Below are 19,437 nucleotides of genomic sequence, written 5' to 3' on the forward strand. Positions count from 1 at the left end.
CTCCCATTTTTACCCCATATACAGATTGCAGAATCACATCAGTTACACATCCATTGATTTACATATTGCCATACTAGTGTCTGTTGTGTTCTGCTGCCTTTCCTATCCTCTACTATCCCCCCTCCCCTCCCCTCCCCTCCCGTCCCCTCTTCTCTCTCTATCCCCTCTACTGTCATTCATTTCTCCCCCTTGTATTATTTTTCCCTTTCCCCTCACTTCCTCGTGTATGTAATTTTGTATAGGAAAGCACGGGCTGTGGTTGTGGCTCAGCAGTAGAACGCTCGCCTAGCATGTGCAAGGCCCAGGGTTTGATTCTCAGCACCACATAAAAATAAATAAACAAGTAAAAAATAAATGTATTTTTTTAAAAAAGGAAAACACTAGACAATCAGATCATGAGGGCACTGCCTTCATGGCATTAGTGCCCTTATAAAACAAAAGAAAGCAAAATAAAAGGCCCCAAGAGGTCCCTGGCCCCTTTTGCCACATGAGGTTATAGTCACAAGACAGGTATTTATAAGAATGTGGGCCCCTCATCAGACACTGAATCTGCTAGCACTATAATCTTGGACTTCCCAGCCTCTTAAACTATAAGAAATAAACTTAGAACTGTAAGAAATGAACTTTTAGTGTATATAAGCCACAGGTCTATGGTATTTTGTTATAGCTGACTACACATTAAAGTACAAATGTCAAAAGCACAAAGCGGTAAGTTTCTTGATTACCAATCTTCTTTTTTTTTTTTGGTACCAGGAATTGAACCCAGCGGCACTTAACCACTGAGTAACATCACCAGTACTTTTCATTTTTTATTTTGAGACAGGGTCTATGTTGCTTAGGGCCTCGCTAAATTGCTGAAGCTGGCTTTGAACTTGTGATCCTCCTGCCTCAGGCTCCTGAGTTGGTGGTATTACAGGCTTGTGCCACTGGGCCCAGCAGCAATCCACCTAATATCCTTTCTTCCCAGTTACGTGTCACCTAATACAGGATCTACAAGCAGATCAATTATAAGGCTACACCAATCTAAACATGGTGAAAATGCAAAGAGAGAACTTAGTACATGGATCTTCAGAAGCAGACACAAGTGGCATGGTTGAGTTGTCCATGGATCCCATACATAGATCTATAGACATACAGGTAGCAGCTGATCCCTACACTAGATGGTAGAGCTACTGTGGGCAGGAAGATTTTAAGATTGCCTAAATGTTTAATACATACTTCATACTATCTTAAAAAAAGGAACTTAACACATTTCATTTTCAAATCAAGGCATTCTTTAAAATAGTTCTATACTTTTCAGTGTAGGTAAAATATGAACAATTTAGATGATTAAAATAGATAAAACTGGTTTGATCTAAATCAGAATTTTTTACTTGCTTACACAAAATTCAGATTTGTCAAGACTAAAATACATTCTTCTTCTCTGTGACAAATGTCAAACTAGTTTATCCAGAACTGAAAGCTAAAGAAAAATAAATAACACAATATGGCATAAAAGTCTTACTTTCCTATCATTGGAAAGGCTTTACTGAATTTTTAAAAATGGAGCAATAAGACAAAATACAATACCTTCTGGATGTGTTTCTCCCAAATGTTAAAATAATAGGTCCTGAGAACAAAGTTCTGAAAGAGTTCACAATCCAAACATTCCCTGAAAATGAAGAGAAATATGCATTACTTCAAGTGAATCTTATCTCAAAGAATTTCAACAGCTCATTTTAAAATGGAATTTAATTACTCAAATCTTTACGAAAAACATTAAAAAACATGTATTTCAAGATAAAAAGTATTCTTATGCATGCTTTCCTTAAGCACAGTTATTGACTACATCTGATGAAACAACCTGTATTATAAGAATTATTCATAAAAATACAGTCTTTATCTTAATGTAACAATTGTCACCTATTCTCAAGGATATGAGAAGCTAATGTCAAGAATAAAGAGAAATTTCCCTCAAGGATTTTGGGAGAAAGAGTCCCCAGATTATCTGACAGTCATCACAGTGTTTGAAACACATTTCTTCTCTAGACCAAAAAGAACAAGAAAATATCAAACTCAGAATGAGAACCTCCTAGATAAAGAATGACACTGACATATAAGAAAGTTTACATGTTCAGAAAAAAAAGAATGGATGAAAGTTTTTGTCCAGACAGAGACAGTGTCTACACTTTAATATTGTGGTGGCTGAGGAAACTTTATCTTGATCAAAGGCCAATGAATAGCTGGGGACAAGGAAGGTGTGATGCTCACTCCCTGATCTCTCTATAGCACACTCCATTTGCTTCAGCTTGTACTAACTACTCTGCTAGAACTCTTAAATTCCTAGCCCATAACCCATGATCAGTTCTCAAGGACTATAGCTTTGACTAAATAAACCATAAAACTGAATCTAACCTCCCAAAATAGCTATTTTTTATTACCACTTCATTTTACCAGGGCCCTTTAGTCTCCTTGAAATCACAGAGAGGTACCAATTTTTTTTAAAAGTTATGCTCCCTGAACATCCCAGCCAAGTAGGCTTTTCAACCTAAATTGCTTGCTCTGTATCATGCTGATTATTATTCTCCCTGTGACCATTGAGCCCTTATTCTTCTTTGATTCCCTCAATACTTACTGTGGTACAAATCATATAGCTGGTGCTTACTAAATGTCTGCAAAATTCAATTAAAAGAACATGCTTAAGTAAAAACAATTACCACAAAAGGAAAGGAAGGAAGTATGTGGACCAAAAACAATGAAGAATAACTGTCTTTATTGTAATTACTTCATTCCTATAAGTCCCCACTCACTCACAGTTCTTCTTTAGTAAGACAGAAAAAAAAAATGAAACTCTGAAAAGACATCCAGGTGATTGGGGGATGGGGGAAGCACTATCATTTCCTATTAGGACACTACTTTTTAAGCAGCTAAATAAAAAACATTACCAAATCATTTTACGTAATAAAATTTAACCTTATTTTGACCTTCCTCATAAAGCAAACAACTCTCTCTATCCAATAAGGTTCCATCTGAACTATGTAAGATGATAAGCAATACCTTAATTGCATTCATTTACATGACTTTGAAACTATTCTGGGCTGAAGTCACTGACTGCAAGGTCACTGAATACAAAAAAGTAGAATGTATGCAATTTGTGGAGGAGGAATGATCCACTTCACAGTGTGAAGCACCTTTTCCATCCCTCATTAGAAGATACCAAATGCTTAATGCAATCAACAGGTGCAGACATCTCTATTTAAAATATATCACACACAAAAATCTACATACACATTGAGAAGATATGAATAAACATGTACATTAAGAATATATTTCAATAAGTAGGTAATATACATTATGGCTTTCTTATTAATCTGCCTAAACAGAAGCAAAAAATATGCCCTTACAGCATTCAAGATCAAAACACAAAATAGGGCTATTATTTTTTCCATTGTCATACAAAAAAATTCTAAAAACTAGAACTCAGATTATAAGGTTACAGTTTTAGGGGAACACTACAAACACAAGATGTTAAACATATTAAGAATTTCTGCTTTCATTTGTATGACTACAGAATCCTATGTTCAAGGAACTGGCTTAGAGAAGCATACTTTACATGTCTCAAATCCAATAATACCACCTTAGTAAAAAAAGGAAATACAACAGATTGACAGAAATTGCAATGTGTCACAGAGGACAATGTGCATTCGAAATCTCAAAATATATTAAAACACATAAAAACAAGTTAACCGCAGAAAACGTTACCATTAATAAAATTCAATTCTAACACAAACTAGATATCACTGGCATTTGAACTGGAGAAAAAGGAAGGAAACCAAAAAAGCATAAGATCTATGATCTTCGGTACTTTAAAAATGTTTATAGTATTAGCACAAATATAGAACTTCAAGTATTTATTTTAGGTTTAATACAACATCACCAGGAGATTCATTGAAGAAGCGCTGTCCATTAAATTAGGTGCATCTTCCATATTTAATTTACTACCCAAGCACTTTTATATTAATTAAGTCAATCTTTTGCAATTTAAAAATGATTTAGTCAGTGAGAAGCAATGATATTATAAAACTTATGCTTCTTCATCTTCTCTCCCTAAAGAAAAGGCAAGACTTTTGTCAAGTAACTATGTATTAGACAAAAATCATTTCAATTGATGCTTCTTCCCAGAGAACAATAAGTATGAATACATATTTAAGTAACATATTCCTAAATAAACTCCAATACCTTGTTATTTTGTCCTTTTAAAATTAGAACCCAAATCTCTCAATTTCTACCTATAAACCAAGCCAATACACTCCGAACTAGCTTAGTTTCAAAATAAATGTATACATATAGTTAATAAAATATTAGTTACTATTTTTTTTTTAAAGATAGAGAGAGGAGAGAGAGAGAGAGAGAGAGAGAGAGAGAATTTTTTTAATATTTATTTTTTAGTTTTTGGCGGAACAACATCTTTGTTTGTATGTGGTGCTAAGGCTCGAACCCAGGCTGCATGCATGCCAGGCGAGCGCGCTACCGCTTGAGCCACATCCCCAGCCCTAGTTACTATTATTATCTATGTACAACTTTCAGTGACCACATCTTCTTTAGGTATTTTAATTTTCTTTCTATAAGAAGCAATTCAGAATCAGACATGGTGGAACTTTGTAACTATGTAAGAGGAAACTCCTGGCTCACATTCTTTGACAAGGATAAGAACCTGTGGGGCCAACCAGAAGCTTCTCTGCTGTTTCAATGTTACTATTTACATTTTATTTGAGCTGAAATCTCAGATTGAAGACACTCTTCCGATAAAGATAATATTCTTTTTCTCACAAGCACTTCTTTGCCCACCCCAAGGTACTGAGTGCTTTATATATATTCCTGAGTTCATCAATTACGATAATTTCTGAAGTTCTACTTCATCCACATAATATCATGATTTTTTTCCCTTGCATATTAGGAGATCTGAAGTCAATTTTTATAACCACAATCAAGTCTCTGAGTATATTTAAATGGGCTACAATCTTTAACTGAAATAAACTGTTTTAATGGCATCACACAGCTTCCAATGAAGAAAGAAATAGGCCTAAATTTAGGTTCAGCTACATTTCAATCTCAGGAGACTATAAGTAATCCCACCTAGAAAGCAAGTATGCATGTGTGTTGTTCATATATTTTATTTCTTATTTTCTGTATATTATGATGTTCTGACATCTGAAAGACCTTCCTGGCTGGGTAGAGACTATTCCTTTGGAGGCAAGACAATTCTTAGAGATTCAGCAAAAGGCTCAGCCCCCAGCATGCCTTTGATATGCAAACTAACCAGTCCAAACCACACCTCTTTCTTCTGGCTCACACACCCTAGGGGGCAATATTCCTTTGCCTTCACAGCATCCAAGGGCCAGGAACCAAGTAAAATATGGACCACACCTAGCTGTTAGTTATTAGTTTAACAGTAAGTTATTCAAAAGTATTATTATTATATACTAATATTTTATTACTATTATCATCTACATATAGCTTATTCAAACTAGTCAAAACCTAAATTTGATGACCCTGCACTGCCTTACTCTTCCAGGAGATTCCAAAAAAGGATACAGCCTGGGCTCTTCCCTAGTGCCTCCTCACCAATGCTTTTCCATGTCACCCTGCATGGCACGGTATAGCATACTTTCTAGGACCAGAAATTATAATAAACTTTGTTTTTCTGAGTCTCTGTGTCTCCTTTTGTGATTGCACCTGACTAACCACAGAGAACACAGAATCGTGTGTGTGTGTGTGTGTGTGTACACATGTGAGCCTGTATGTGCAAGTCTCTCTTCATTTCCTCATTTCCCTTTCCCAGGTGGTAACTGAACAAAACATTACACCTTTTAAATGTATGTAAGGATATGAAGTTAAAGTATCCATCAGCTTAACAACCCTAAGTTCAACCCTCAGTAACAAAAAATAAAATAAAATAAATTTATTAATTCTGTACAGAAAATTAAATCTTGGACTGACAATGTTGCTCAGATAACATAAAAGAACAAAGTGACTCAAACTATAAAGAACTGGTCAAAAAGATTCCACAGAATTTGAAACACCTGTGACAGAGTATATTAATGCATAATTTCATCTGGGAAAAATATTTTTCTTCCTCCCTCACCTGTTCCCCCACCCGTCTTGCGTTCAACTCTATAAACAGCAGTTATCCCCCATTATAAAACAGTGGACGGTTACAACAATGAGCCAACCAAGAAAGAACAATATTCTATAACTGACATTTACTGCATTGGCCTTGGACTTCTAATCTTTACCAGACGGGCACACAAATCAATCCATCAGCTCATAAAGGTGTGCTTTTTTAACCTCTAAAACAGATGGGATTGGCCAGAAGTGTCTGGCATGTCAAACTGCTAATCACTGCTGCCCTTTGCACAAAATAACCCACTTAAGTTGAGGCATGGTTGCACTGTAACCGACATTAGTCTGTGGGAAACCCATTTAACTGTCACACACTCCTGCCACTCCTGCTCTCCCTTAATTAAGCCTAATGCCTTATGCTTTGACCTTTTGTTCTAGCCTATTAACCCTATCTAGTACAAGTTCAATTATGTTAAACTAAAAACTTTGCTGTAAAATATTAAATGGCAAGCTCAAAAAATCATAAGGGATATCCTCCCAGCCTTAAGTTCTATGCACTCTGATACTCAATGCAATAGAAAATAAACCCTCAGTTTTACAGTAATGCTGATTTGTACAAAGTTAAGAGGAACCAAATTGTCATTTTAGTTCAACCTCCTTATGCTACAAAAGAAACTGAGGCCAGAAAACATTAAATGACTTGCCCATTTCATAGCTTTCCCACAACAAAGCCATGCTAAAACCTATCTAATCCCTAGCTCTAATTCTTTATTCTCCATGGTATCTCTGGATTAACAGTTCAACCACCCAGCATTAAGGAGCTAATATTTTTACCATAAATTATTAACTTTCAGCATCCTTTAGAATACATTACACAAATAAGCTTAAAACAAAATAAATGGTGACTTCAATACAGTTTACAAGTAAATTTTCCTTTCTCTTCCCATACACCAAAACTTTCTACCCCACACTACATCTTTTTCCCTTTTTAAAAATAACCATGGCCAGGCTGGGGCTGTAGCTCAGTAGTGAAGCGCTTGCCTCATTTGTGTGAGGCCCTGGGTTCGATCCTCAGCACCACATAAAAGAAAAAATAAATAAATACAAATAAAGATATTGTGTCCATCTACAACTAAAAAAAAATTAAAAAAATAAATAAATAACCATAGCCATTAAAAACTGCTAAATCCTGAAACATTCACAAGGCAATATGTACAAACAGAATTATTTTCTTTCTGGTGTTTCACTGAAGCTACAGAAAGCAATTACAGCTTGTTACTTATTTTCTCATAGGACAAATTCACAGGTGCATATTTCCAAGGTATGTCTTCTTTACACCTACATACACATGGATTGTATATAGAAAAAAACAAAAACTAAAAAAATAATTATCATTCACTATAAAATGTAGTGAAAACATGTTATTAACACAGAGATATAATATCATATGCTATTCTTTTCTCTTTCCATTTACTTCATACAACCAGTTAAAAAAAATTTACCATTCTTACTATGACACAGGAAGCAACTTAAGAATCATAACATAAAATTTAAAGATGATATGGCTGCTGTAAGGAAATGCATATTAAGTTTAGATTTTCAAAAGACTTAAAGTAAGATTTTAATTTTATCTTTTTTGTTGACTTCTCAAAGGCTCATTTTTACCTCTTGTCAGTATTAACCTATATTGTCAGCTTTTTCTTTTAACAATCCTAAACCTTACAGGTTTAAGGTACTTACCCAGTATATGGAAAATGTAATTTTGCAAAAGCAAGATCATCTAGAATTGTGCTAAAATAACGAATAGGTCCAAAGAGAGAAAATAATACATTTTTTGGTGTGGCTAGGGTCTGAAAGATAGGGTACAGGAGCTTAAAATCAAGGTGAATGAATTCATGTTATTAGAATGATACCTTTAAATAAAAGCATTCTCTGGCATTATCAGGAGGAAAACAAGGATGTATACAATGTGAAAGATGCAGACAGATAACTGGCCAGAGCTAAACAAATACTTGTACAAGGGCAACCGCAAATTCAGTCTCATTCACCTTTTTCATTACAAAGTAGTTTAATGAGACATCATGTCTTAGTTATAAGTTTTAGTTGTATAAAATAGAAATTAAATGTGAGTGCCTGCTGAGGAATCCAATGGTCGGAACATCACACTAATACACAGAAGTTCATGTACTCATAACATATGAGCAGACACTAATGAACAATGAAGGGAAAGGAGCTCCAGTACTCAGCACCAGAGCTGGTAAAAGCACAAGGTAGAATACACCACAAAATATGAATGTGCTCACTTTTCTACCCTTTTACTTTAAACATTAGTCCATTAGCTTTTTCTTCTTTTGCTATAACTTATAAGCATGTGAATACATAGAACAATATGAGCCATGAGAGATGTTTTTCAAGTTTACAAAAGACACATAAGGTAATGTTTGGTGAAAATCTTTGTCTTCACAAAACAGAAAGCTAACTTATTTTAAAAGCATTTGTTAAAATCAGTGCCATAAGTATTTATCCAGATAATTTATATTTTTAGCATTTGAAAAGAAATCTCACCTAGAAATCTCTGAGCTCCATTTCAATATAAATTTATTTTCCCCTCCTACCAACTATATTTTAATGTAGTTGAAATTGATGACATTCTAACAGACAGGAAATTCACCTCTAGTGAAGGCCAAATTCTGAATTTCAAAATATAACTAACAGGCTTCATATACTACTTTAAGTCCTACAACATAACAGATTTTGAATCATCAGTTCTTCTTGATACCCTCTAACTTCTAAGGTTACTGAACACCAAAATTAATTCCACACAGAATTTTAAGATGTCTCCACCCACCTTCCCAAGTGGTCAAATCCAATGCAATTAAATGGACCAAGCTAACAGGTACTTGTGAAACTGAGGAAACTTTTTGGAAGACTCTGAAATGTTTTGTTTCATTTTCTTACCCAAAAAGAAAAAAAATAAATCAATTAATATTGCCCCTAAAGATTTTGCTAAACATATTATCTAATATAACTGGTTTACTTTTGAAGAAATTTATTTTAAGACAAATGATTTCAAGTGCCAATTAATTATAATGTTACCAACAGTTTCACTTTTTTCCTCAAAATTTAATGACTGGAAAGACAATGATAAATTTTAAGGAAGCATTATTATTCCTTTTGGAAGTATTAATTTAAATAGACTAAAGAAAAATGTAGAAGAGCTCCTTTGTAAGTTTCACATAACAACAATAGCTATTATATAAAAATATATAAAAGTTCTAGCCCTGAGCCAGATTTTACCAATAACTAGGATTGATACAGTTCAATTCAACAAATGTTTATAGACAGCCTTGTACCCACTAGGCACTGGGCACTAACACTATACTGCTGAATAAGCTCCTATTCACCAAGCTTACAGTCTACTGTGGAAATCAAACATACAACTGTAACTGTTACAATCAGGGAGCACATGAAGCTGAGAGAAAAACATGATCTTGTTAAGAGGATTGGAGACTGTAGTAAGCCTCTAAATTCTTGCCCACTGCCCCATGAGCAATAATATTCCTGTCATTTTGCTTCACCAAGGTCAGGCACATGACCAGTCTGTAGCCCATACAAAAGGCTGCAGTTAGGTTGCCTTCCTTTTGCTCTCTTCCTAGGGGTGTGGACCCAGGTACACTTGGTTCGAGGCATATTATTGCCACTGTGCTACATAGTGGTGTCCCCTCATCTTATCGATACCTTTCCACAAGATAATGCAGGCATTATGTTATCAACTGAACCATAAGAACCAAGCTCTCCATTTATAGTTTTAGAAAATTACTTGTCAGTAGTAAGTAGAGTTGGCTGCAAGTGTTCTGGTCACTCCAATAATCTGTAAGTGCCTGACTGAATTAATCTATAAATGGGAAGTTCCCCCACTGCTTTCAAAATAGAACTGAAAATGTACAGAACACATAACAGAATTCATTTACACACCTATACTATAAAATTCCCCTTTAAAATTCTCAGCCTAGAAATTATATCACAGTTCTAGGTACCAGAATTATGAAATGAATCCTAAGACTTCTTGAGACCTGAAGAAGAAAATTAGGTATCAGAACAGGGGTGATGTAGTAGGCTCCTTCTCACTCCCCTTCTCAAGACTCAGTACCAATTATTACAGTTCCTGCCCCGGGCTTAACTTGGATTTACTGCTGGATCCACCAGAAAGGTTACTGACCATTCCTTAACACCTGGTACACAAACCTTTCTTTCTAAATCAGCCTTAACCAAAATAAACAAATATTCCCATCCTGGGTCTACCCAATTGTTTAGCTCAACGACTTAATTTTCTCCTTTGTAAAATGCATATAATTATTGTTTGGGAAATTTTAGATTAACAACAATAACAAAAACTATTGGAAAATAATGAATCATTCACCTAGTTATATCACATGAATTCCCCTGGCAATTAAAAAAAAATTTTAAAAAGACAGGTGATAAATTATAAAATTAAGGGAAAACAGGGTAAAAAGGAAACAAAAATAGAGAAAGAAGGAGTATCAAGAGGGAAAAAAATGGTGCATTAAGTTCTAAGTACTTTTTAGCATTTTAGCACTATTTGATTTATAATATATACTAAGGGCACTTTTCCATAAGCAAGATGGCTCTATAAAATGACTTGTTTGATAATAAGGAAGTGGGACAGGATTCCTCTAAGACAAGTATGCTTAAATTCATAGACGCAGAGCTTTTATTAACTTCTCTTCCAACTGGAAAAATTTAAAAGATTCTATAAAATTACTTCAATTTATGAAAGTTCAAGCAAAATAAGTTCAAGGTTTGTTTGTTTTTTTTTTTTTTTAAAAAAAAAAAAAAGGAAATAAAGAAAATGTGACATTGATCCAGATCCACCAAATATTACCAGAGAGCAGCTTTCCAAGAGAACTATGCACAACCTTGGTTGTGCCTTAATAATAAACAACCAGAAAGACACTGGGAAAGAACCAGATAGATAGTAAATCAAAATTATCATTTCAACCCTTATGTTTGGCATCACGTATATTCAGTTTATTTAAAAAAATTTTTTAAAAGGCATGTACTGGCTAGGGAATTAATATAAATACACATTTAAATACATATCTGAAATAGAAGACTTTTTCCCTATATTGTTCACTTGGACAGTTTCTTTCTTATTTGGCAAAAATATAATATATTCTCTTAATAAAAGATAGAAGCAAAACATTTCCTATGCAGCTTTCATATGAATCCTTCTTTTTTCCAAAATGCACTTGCCAAATCAAAATATAAAGCATATTAGAAAATATTACTTATGTGCACCTGCTTATTCAACTTGTGTCTACAATATAGTTTCAATTTGTATTTTTCAGGGTCTGGGGAACCACTCCAATAGAGTGGTTTTGGGGTTCTAAATTCCATAAATTTTAAATGAGGCAAATAAAAAGAGGTGGGGAGGTTTATAACTCCACTTCTCATGGCCTCAACAATAAAAACACATACCTGGTGTGTACTTAAAAATACAGTATGTGCCACTAACCTCCTTAAACTCAAATGTCTCCTTCCTCATCACGGTCTATTCCCCAAAGAAAGCCAACTACTCCTCAGTTTTCTATTTGTGCTTCCTTTCATTATTCACAAATGCACTATTGATTTCTTCTTTGTAGTATAGACTGGTTTATTAGGATAGCATAGTTTTTAACAAAATTATTATAGGTGAAGACAGGGCAATAAAAAATAATCATGCTGACAATGGTAAAAGTCAAGAGTTGTACCTTTTCAACAGAAGAGCTATGGCTCTGAATTGCTGTTTCTTGAAGTGGACAAACCTAATTAGCCTTGGGAACACCTGAATTAAGACCACAGCAAGCTATTTTAATGAATTATATCAAGAAACATAGTTGTTTTCACTGCCTTAAAGAACACTGCAATAATTTTGTAGTACACCTTATAGGAGCCAGCAATGAAGGAAAAAACATCCATACAGGTGCCCTTAGTGACCGTGTTTTCCTCTAGTGATACACAGGCACAGGAGATAGGACAGCTCTCTGCTAGAACTAACTAAAATGCTGCTGAATCATCAATTGGCAACAAGGTGCCTTCCCAGTGAAATTGGTCTTTGAGAATCCAGGCTGGGAAGCTTGGATGGGATGCCTGAGTTTTGTGGCTATCAGGTGGGAAGCAAAGTTTTTTAATGACTTCCTGAAAATCAGTTGGTGAACTGTTTTTTTCAAAGGATCGCATATTCTCATAGAAAATCAAATTAATGAAAGTAGCTGTGTGACCTCAGGCAAGTTACTCTGGGATCTTTCAGAATGGGTTTATCTATAAACTAGAGAAAATGATACTAGGAAACTACCCCTCTCGTTCTACAGATGTTATTTATTACCCAAAGAGATAAAAAGACTTTCCTTTTATGTATATGTTGATTTTGTAGCAGAACCTAAACTAGGAAAAGAATCATGAAATAACAAAACACAAGTAACTATTTTTTATATATATTTTTTCAGTTGTCAATGAACCTTTATTTATTTATTTTATATGTGGTGCTGAGAATTGAACCCAGTGCCTAACACATGCTAGGCAAGTGCTCTGCCACTGAACACCAATCCCAGCCCACAAACAACTATATTTAAAATGTTTTTCAATAATCAAACCTGAGCCTACATGACCCATTGTGCAAATATTCCCTTTAGGGGAAAAACTGCAACAGGGATTAATTCCCTTTGAGAATATTTCTAACTTCCCATTTGGAGTGTTTCATATATTTCCAAATACGTTTTCTTGATATCCTCCACTTTCTTCTGTCCTCCCTCCCTCTTTCCCCAATGTGTAAGTCTACCCCTCTATTACAGATTTACGATGAACTCATAAATTCATGAATGAAAAAGAACTTAAGGAAGTATGCTTTTCACCATCCAGTTACCATCTCTTAAACATTTCATCTCTCAATTTCTAGAAAGATTTCTCAAGACAGAAGTCCGATTTTTATTCTGAACTTCTGATTCTCAAATTTTAGTAGTGCCCCATGATGTGCCAGAATCCAACCATACTGGGTCATTAAACACCACAACATTACAATACTATTCTCATTTAAGGCTGTTTGTAAACATAACTTCCTATCTTACTACTGCCATGTTACATTGGCATCTGGCTTTTTTAATACAGAAACATGGAACATGTTTACACATATGTATAGGCAAATTCAACAATTAAAAGCATATAACCATAAGCTAGTTTAGCCACTATGTGACTTAACTAAGCTATTCTCTTACTGTCTACAGCTAATCATCAGCCTTTATCCCATTCCCTCACACAGCCAGTTAGAATATAGAGTAAAATAACCAACACAAACTACTAACAACATAAGTTCTAAACTCCTTAGTTCCTGAGTTGCCCTCAATCCCTTGCGAAGAAAATTCCAGGTTTGAAAACAAGGAATAGCCCTGACTATCATTTAACAGGTGACTGAGAAATGACTTTCTTAATTAGAAGTCCAAGGGTGAGAGAGACTCCTTTCCCCCAAAGCTCTGAATAAACACCAGCATCAGGTCAATCAGAGTTGTTCTGTCCCAATGGTATCTTAAGCTGGTGACTCAAATTCCTAGCAGGCTTCTAGTTTAATATTTCTTGAAACCCTAGGCTTAGTCACACAGAATATAAGGCAAATAAGGATCTCTTCCTTTCATCCTTAAAGGTATTTTTGCTAAATAACACAAAAGTTAAAGAGGTAAGATGGATTTTAATTCAGAGCTTTTATTCCCTGAGATATAAGAAATTAAAAATTTTCTGGGGACAGTGAACCATGGTAAGCTTGTAGTTTCAAATACAACTATTAATCCTGTAAAAGAAGCATTTATTTCTATTTCCCAGTGTCTTAACAAAACCCTTTTCCCCCCAACTCTGTTAACTGAGAGCAGAAGTAAGGGTGGGAAGGAGAGAGGGAGAATAAATGAATGGACAAATGTCATAATCATTTTTCTAGTCAAGTTTCAACATATGCTGATGTTCTTCCAAAAATCATTTTAACCAAACAAATAAGATGAATCTTAATTTATTTAACAAATAATTATCTATACTATCATCTTCAAGAACACACCATCTTAAAACCTGGCATAGTTTTTTTTTTTTTTTTTTTTTAAATTTAAGACTACTAAGGATATAGTGGGGACCAGTTTTTCATAACCCCAGTGAGTGATTTTTTCCCTCCATTTTTGAGTTGCCAACTTTTGAAATTTTTCAAATCTATTTCTTATTATATTACTGCTAAAGTTCTAGGCTAAATATCCTTTGCATAATTCAAGGTATTGATTTTAACAACATTCTAATGCAATTGTAAAATACTATCACATTTTAAAATTTTTCTTCTGTTTTATGAATTTAAGGCAAATTATGTTTCATTTGTATTGATAACCCATAATACCACAAGTTTCGAATACTTTACTTGTAATATTTGCAAGAAAGCATTAGTTCTATTTGAATTTCAAGGTTCTATGACTTGAGTATATTTACTATCAGCAAGTTTTAGAAATTAATGTAACTTTCTACTCTTCTCAGGGCCTGAAAGAAAACTTAAAACTAACTTTCATAGCTGTAGCAAAATGAAATGAAAGTGTACTTCTAAATAAACTTCCAATCTTTAAAACCCTACATATTTCAGTATCCATCAAATTGAAAATTTAATTTCAAGTAAGAAAAAAATAGGTGTACAGCGATATAAATATTTTCAAGAAAACACAATAAGACCACGAGTCTTTTAGGTCTCAATTTTCCCCCTACCTTGAATAATAATAAGATAATGTTCTTAAAGAAAGGATCTTTCTGTAGTTGTTTATCAAATTATCTCTATCAGAGGTCCCATAAAAGAATTATCCAGTTTACTACCCAAACCTCAGCACTTCCACTGTTTTCCATGTTGACAAAGATCCCTGGAAAACTACAGATTTTAAAAGAACAGATCAAAGAAAAGGTGATCTAATATTCATTCATCTTTTTCCAACTCCTGGTTTCATTGTGGTACCCATTTTTTATCCTCTATGTTGGATGTACTTGAGATATTTGAAAATAGAGTGTGCTATGCACTAGTGGGGTACTTGTTTCTCTCCCTCAAATGACCATTATTTATATACTATTGCTGGCCCCATAAGCAGGAATCTATTACCATCAGCAATTCATGTCCCCGCTTCAGCATCAGATGCAAACAGGATAGGGAAACAAGATCTCTCTCCTCCATTTACTTTTTGTTCAGTCCAACCTCTCAACATAATCCTCAGCTCCATTCTACTGCTCTGTAGGCTTCATCATCTGACACTCCTGGTTTTCACCTTCTAAAGTCTTGGTGACCATCCTGGTATTATATTTCTAATTGTTGTGTTATCTAAATCCTACTGAATGAGTTTGCTCCTCTCCCACCCCCACTGTCCCCTGAAAGGACTGCAACTTTAGGAAATGAATCCTGAACAATTCGAACCAGACTAAAATTCCAACATCCTGAAATTTACCCTATTGTAGTCTGTTGAAAATATTTTATCTTTTCCATAGTAGTCAAGATTTTTTTAATAAGAGGTTGTGAGGGGAATGGGAAAATAAACAAGGAGAAATATGAATTACAGTGGATGGGGTAGAGAGAGAAGATGGGAGGGGAGGGAGGGGGGATGGTAGAGGATAGGAAAGGTAGCAGAATACAACAGTTACTAATAGGGCATTATGTAAAAATGTGGATAAGTAACCGATGTGATTCTGCAATCTGTATTTGGGGTAAAATTGGGAGTTCATAACCAACTTGAATCTAATGTATGAAATATGATATGTCAAGAGCTTTATAATGTTTTGAATAACCAATAAAAAAAAATAAAATAAAATAAAAAAAAAAGATTTTTTTAAATAAAAACATTTCTCCAGCTGGAAGAAATAAGTACACAGGTCTTTATTAAGAATAGCAAATACTTTTTCTTTGGTCATTACCCATGCAAAAGTAAATCCTTATTTTAAAAAACAAAATCCACTCTTGATTGTGTATCAATTACCTCAAAAGGCAGATGAAAAAAACACATGAGTAAGAAACTTCACTCCACCATAGACAAAAAGCAAAGCTACACACTAAGGCAATTTTCAAAGTGAAGAAAACATCCAAAGAGGCTGTTTAAGGGAAGGTGGGAGAGGGAAGGGGTAAAAGAAACCAAACTCTTCACTATGAACCTACACTTTAAAAGCTGTGTCAAACAATCTAAAGTCTAAAAAGCAAAACTAACCCTATCACAATTTAAACAATTTTCTTGATAAAAATTAGATGTTTTAAACTTAATTTGAACAGAATTATTTTTTAACTTGATACACAAAATTATTATTCTTTCCAGAACACTCAAAATAATCTTTATGTTTTAAAATTAGAAAACTAATCCCTTTAAATTCATATATCCTACACCACTATAATTTAAAATTATTTGTCCATCATGGCCTTTTAAGGCCAATATGCATGGAATCGGCACGATCAATAATAATAAAATTCTTCCCACTCATCTTTCTAGCAAGCCAAGGAATGACATATCTCCTTATCTTCCTATTTGTTCCATTAGATTGACATATTTTGCCTCATCTGTCACCTTTCATAAAACTCTGCTTTCAGAGATGAGTTAATTCATTTTTAGTTGTCCTCAATGTTCTAAAATAGTGATGTTTGACAGAATTAATACAGTGCTCTAGTTCTCTCTGTTCAACTGGCATTTAATTAAAGATCTTGGAGGCCATCTTTCTCTGAGACTACACTCTACAGGAGGAACATTACTTCCTCCTTGGACACTCGGGCAACAAAACTGCCTCCCAGAGGTCTTCCATTTAGCGGACTGCTTAACTACACATCAACTACCAGCAAAATAGATAACTCCAGTGTTTAACACAGATTTCACTCTTAAATCTCTGAACCATAACTCTTTATAGCTTACATTCTCTCTAACCTTATGAGTTTCCAGAATTTCTGTAGCTGTAACGCTCCCCTGTATTTTTATCATAGCTTTTGTTCTACCTGGATTTCAGAAAGACCTACTGGCATTTAATTTGTAAGATTTCTTGAATACCTGATAACAACACAGAAAATCTTTTGAGCAGTCAGAGCTACCTTGGAGCACAAGCCGAAAATTCCGTTTTAAATTCTTTTGAATTAATATCTTTTGGAGAATAGCCCACTCAACTTGGTATGTCACACTTTTCTATTCTAGAGGTGGCATGGATAATTCAAATTGGCACTTGCTATTTATTACTTAAATAATTGTTCTCTTGGATGGCCTTTTGAAAGCCTGCACTTCCTAATCATTTTTTTACTATATCAGACCACAAGAGACGTGTCAATTTAAACAAACTTCAGGAGCAATAAACTAACAAACAGACTCTAGGTGGTGGTATAGGTTATTTTTTTATCACGCTGTTTTGCTCTTCTATCTGCAAGAGACAGAAGGGCCTTTAGCCTCTTCTACACATGTCTTTATTGTGAACTCACATGTTTTAGGATGTTTAAATTAGGAAAATCCAAGTTCTACAGAGTTTGACGATGCATGTAAGAAGTGGTTTTAAGTCAGTCATGTGTTCCTATAGGCATTAAGCCTGACTTTCAACTACATCAAAGGCACTGTAAGAACTCATTTGTGTAAAAACAACAAGGAAAAATCCTTTTTAAAAAATATAGACCTGCATGTACACACATCTAGGGCACTTCTAAGGGTAAATTTGGAAAGCAGTATTTCTTCACCAAAGTATGAAACAGCTTCAAGTAACCAATCCTACAGCCTGAAGGGTAGTAGCTGCTTCATTGATTGATTCTCCTTCTTTGTCTCCAGGAACTAAGTCCAAACAGAGAAAGTTAACTATTGGTGATGTAGCCACTACTCCCTAAAAACATATAAACCCTATGGACATTACCAAATCTCCTGGGCAAAACCAGAACAACTGACTTGGAAGTTGAAACATTTCAACAAGCTCCAGGCAGCAACTCATATTTAGGGGCCAGTCAGATGAAGCACCATTTGTTTAAAAAGTCTACTCATTTCACTGTCTCTTCAACAAAGGTAGCAACTCATGATTAAACATTGAATAATCTCATCTGGAAGATGCCACCCACTTGCTAAATCCATGATTCACTAATAAGCAGGTTCAGTGCAATTCATAAATAATGAATTAGCAAAGCCCCTGGCTTCACAAGTTCCCCCAAGAAATAGAAAGTATATCAGCATAGGTGTATGTAACCCCATAATTATTTTTACTTTGGACACCTATAGATAGCCTCTCTTACTCTAGAAGTTTTTCCCTCACAATCCCACACTTAATTATTTACACTACAGGAGACAATCGTCAACCCAAGTTTCACCAAGTTAAAAGTTCTTGAACCTAAGTCTTAATTTTTCCCAAAATAAAACGTCCCATTAAAAACTTTTTTTTAACGTATAAGCATTTGCAATTCTGCTTTTATTTTTTCCAACTACCTTCGGCATCCAATTAAATAATTAACATTATAGAACATAGAAACTCATGGAATGCTTCAGAGATCAACATGTGTCACAGACTCCCAGCTTGTCCGCCTCTAAAACACAGTTGATTCCTTTGTTCCTTCAGACTGGACACCAACTCTTGATTAAAATTTAAGAACTACTTTGGAAAGTATGGAAAGTCTGTAGAATCTTTCCATGAAACCCTTCCTAAAACTACAATACTCAAATAGTAGCGAGGACACCGGAGAGAGAGAAGCAGCCTCCCGGACTTCCACCGGGCTCACCCTACATGCGAGCCGGTTCCTGGCTCCAGGGTAGAACGAGGGCCGAGGCCTCGGGTCCAGGGAGCCTCACCCTCGGGAGGCGACGAGCAAGTGCCGGCAGGCCGGGCCTGAGGCTGAGGGCGATGTCCCTTTTCCTATTCACTTTTCCTGGCCGGGAATCGGCTGGCACAGGGCAGGGAGGCACCCGAGCGAAAGGCGGGGAGCTGTGCCCGGCGCCACCCCGGACGCTGCTGGGCAGCAGGATCGGCAGCCGCGCGGCGAGAAGCGCCCGGACTTGGGGCCAAAGGGACAGCAGAGCGGGGCGCGACCCCAGCCCGGTGGCGCGGCCACCCGAGTCGTCCCCGCGCACGGCGCAAACGACACTCGGCGGTGGCCCCTCGGCCCAGGGCTGGCACGCACAGGCAGGCGAACCCAGGGCTAACTCTACAACTTGCAGCGCCGCTGCCCGGACCCCGAGTTCCCGGGGTGATTAGGACCCGGGAGGAGAGGCGGGATTTCCCCGCCAACGATTCCTCGCCGCCGCCGAGCCCTCCCCGCCGCCAGCGTTCAGTCCCCTCGCGGGCCGCGCTGCCCTCGCC

The 19,437-nt window shown here is 35.8% G+C and overlaps 1 protein-coding gene across 6 annotated transcripts in view; it reads right to left on the reverse strand.

Annotated features, from left to right (window-relative positions):
- Positions 1-19,437, reverse strand: part of Nrip1 (nuclear receptor interacting protein 1) — an 84,979-nt gene that overhangs the window by 64,449 nt on the left and 1,093 nt on the right. For 4 of the 6 annotated variants that reach the window (XM_048803520.1, XM_048803519.1, XM_048803518.1 and 1 more), the window contains exon 1: positions 1,570-4,342. The gene's annotated coding sequence lies outside the window, so the exon portion shown is untranslated. Of the gene's footprint in view, positions 1-1,569; positions 4,343-19,437 lie in introns of those variants that run through there. The other 2 variants (XM_015478651.2, XM_048803517.1) reach the window with 1 other exon arrangement.

Source organism: Marmota marmota, unplaced genomic scaffold (assembly GCF_001458135.2).
Source record: "Marmota marmota marmota unplaced genomic scaffold, marMar, whole genome shotgun sequence".
Taxonomy (NCBI): domain Eukaryota; kingdom Metazoa; phylum Chordata; class Mammalia; order Rodentia; family Sciuridae; genus Marmota; species Marmota marmota.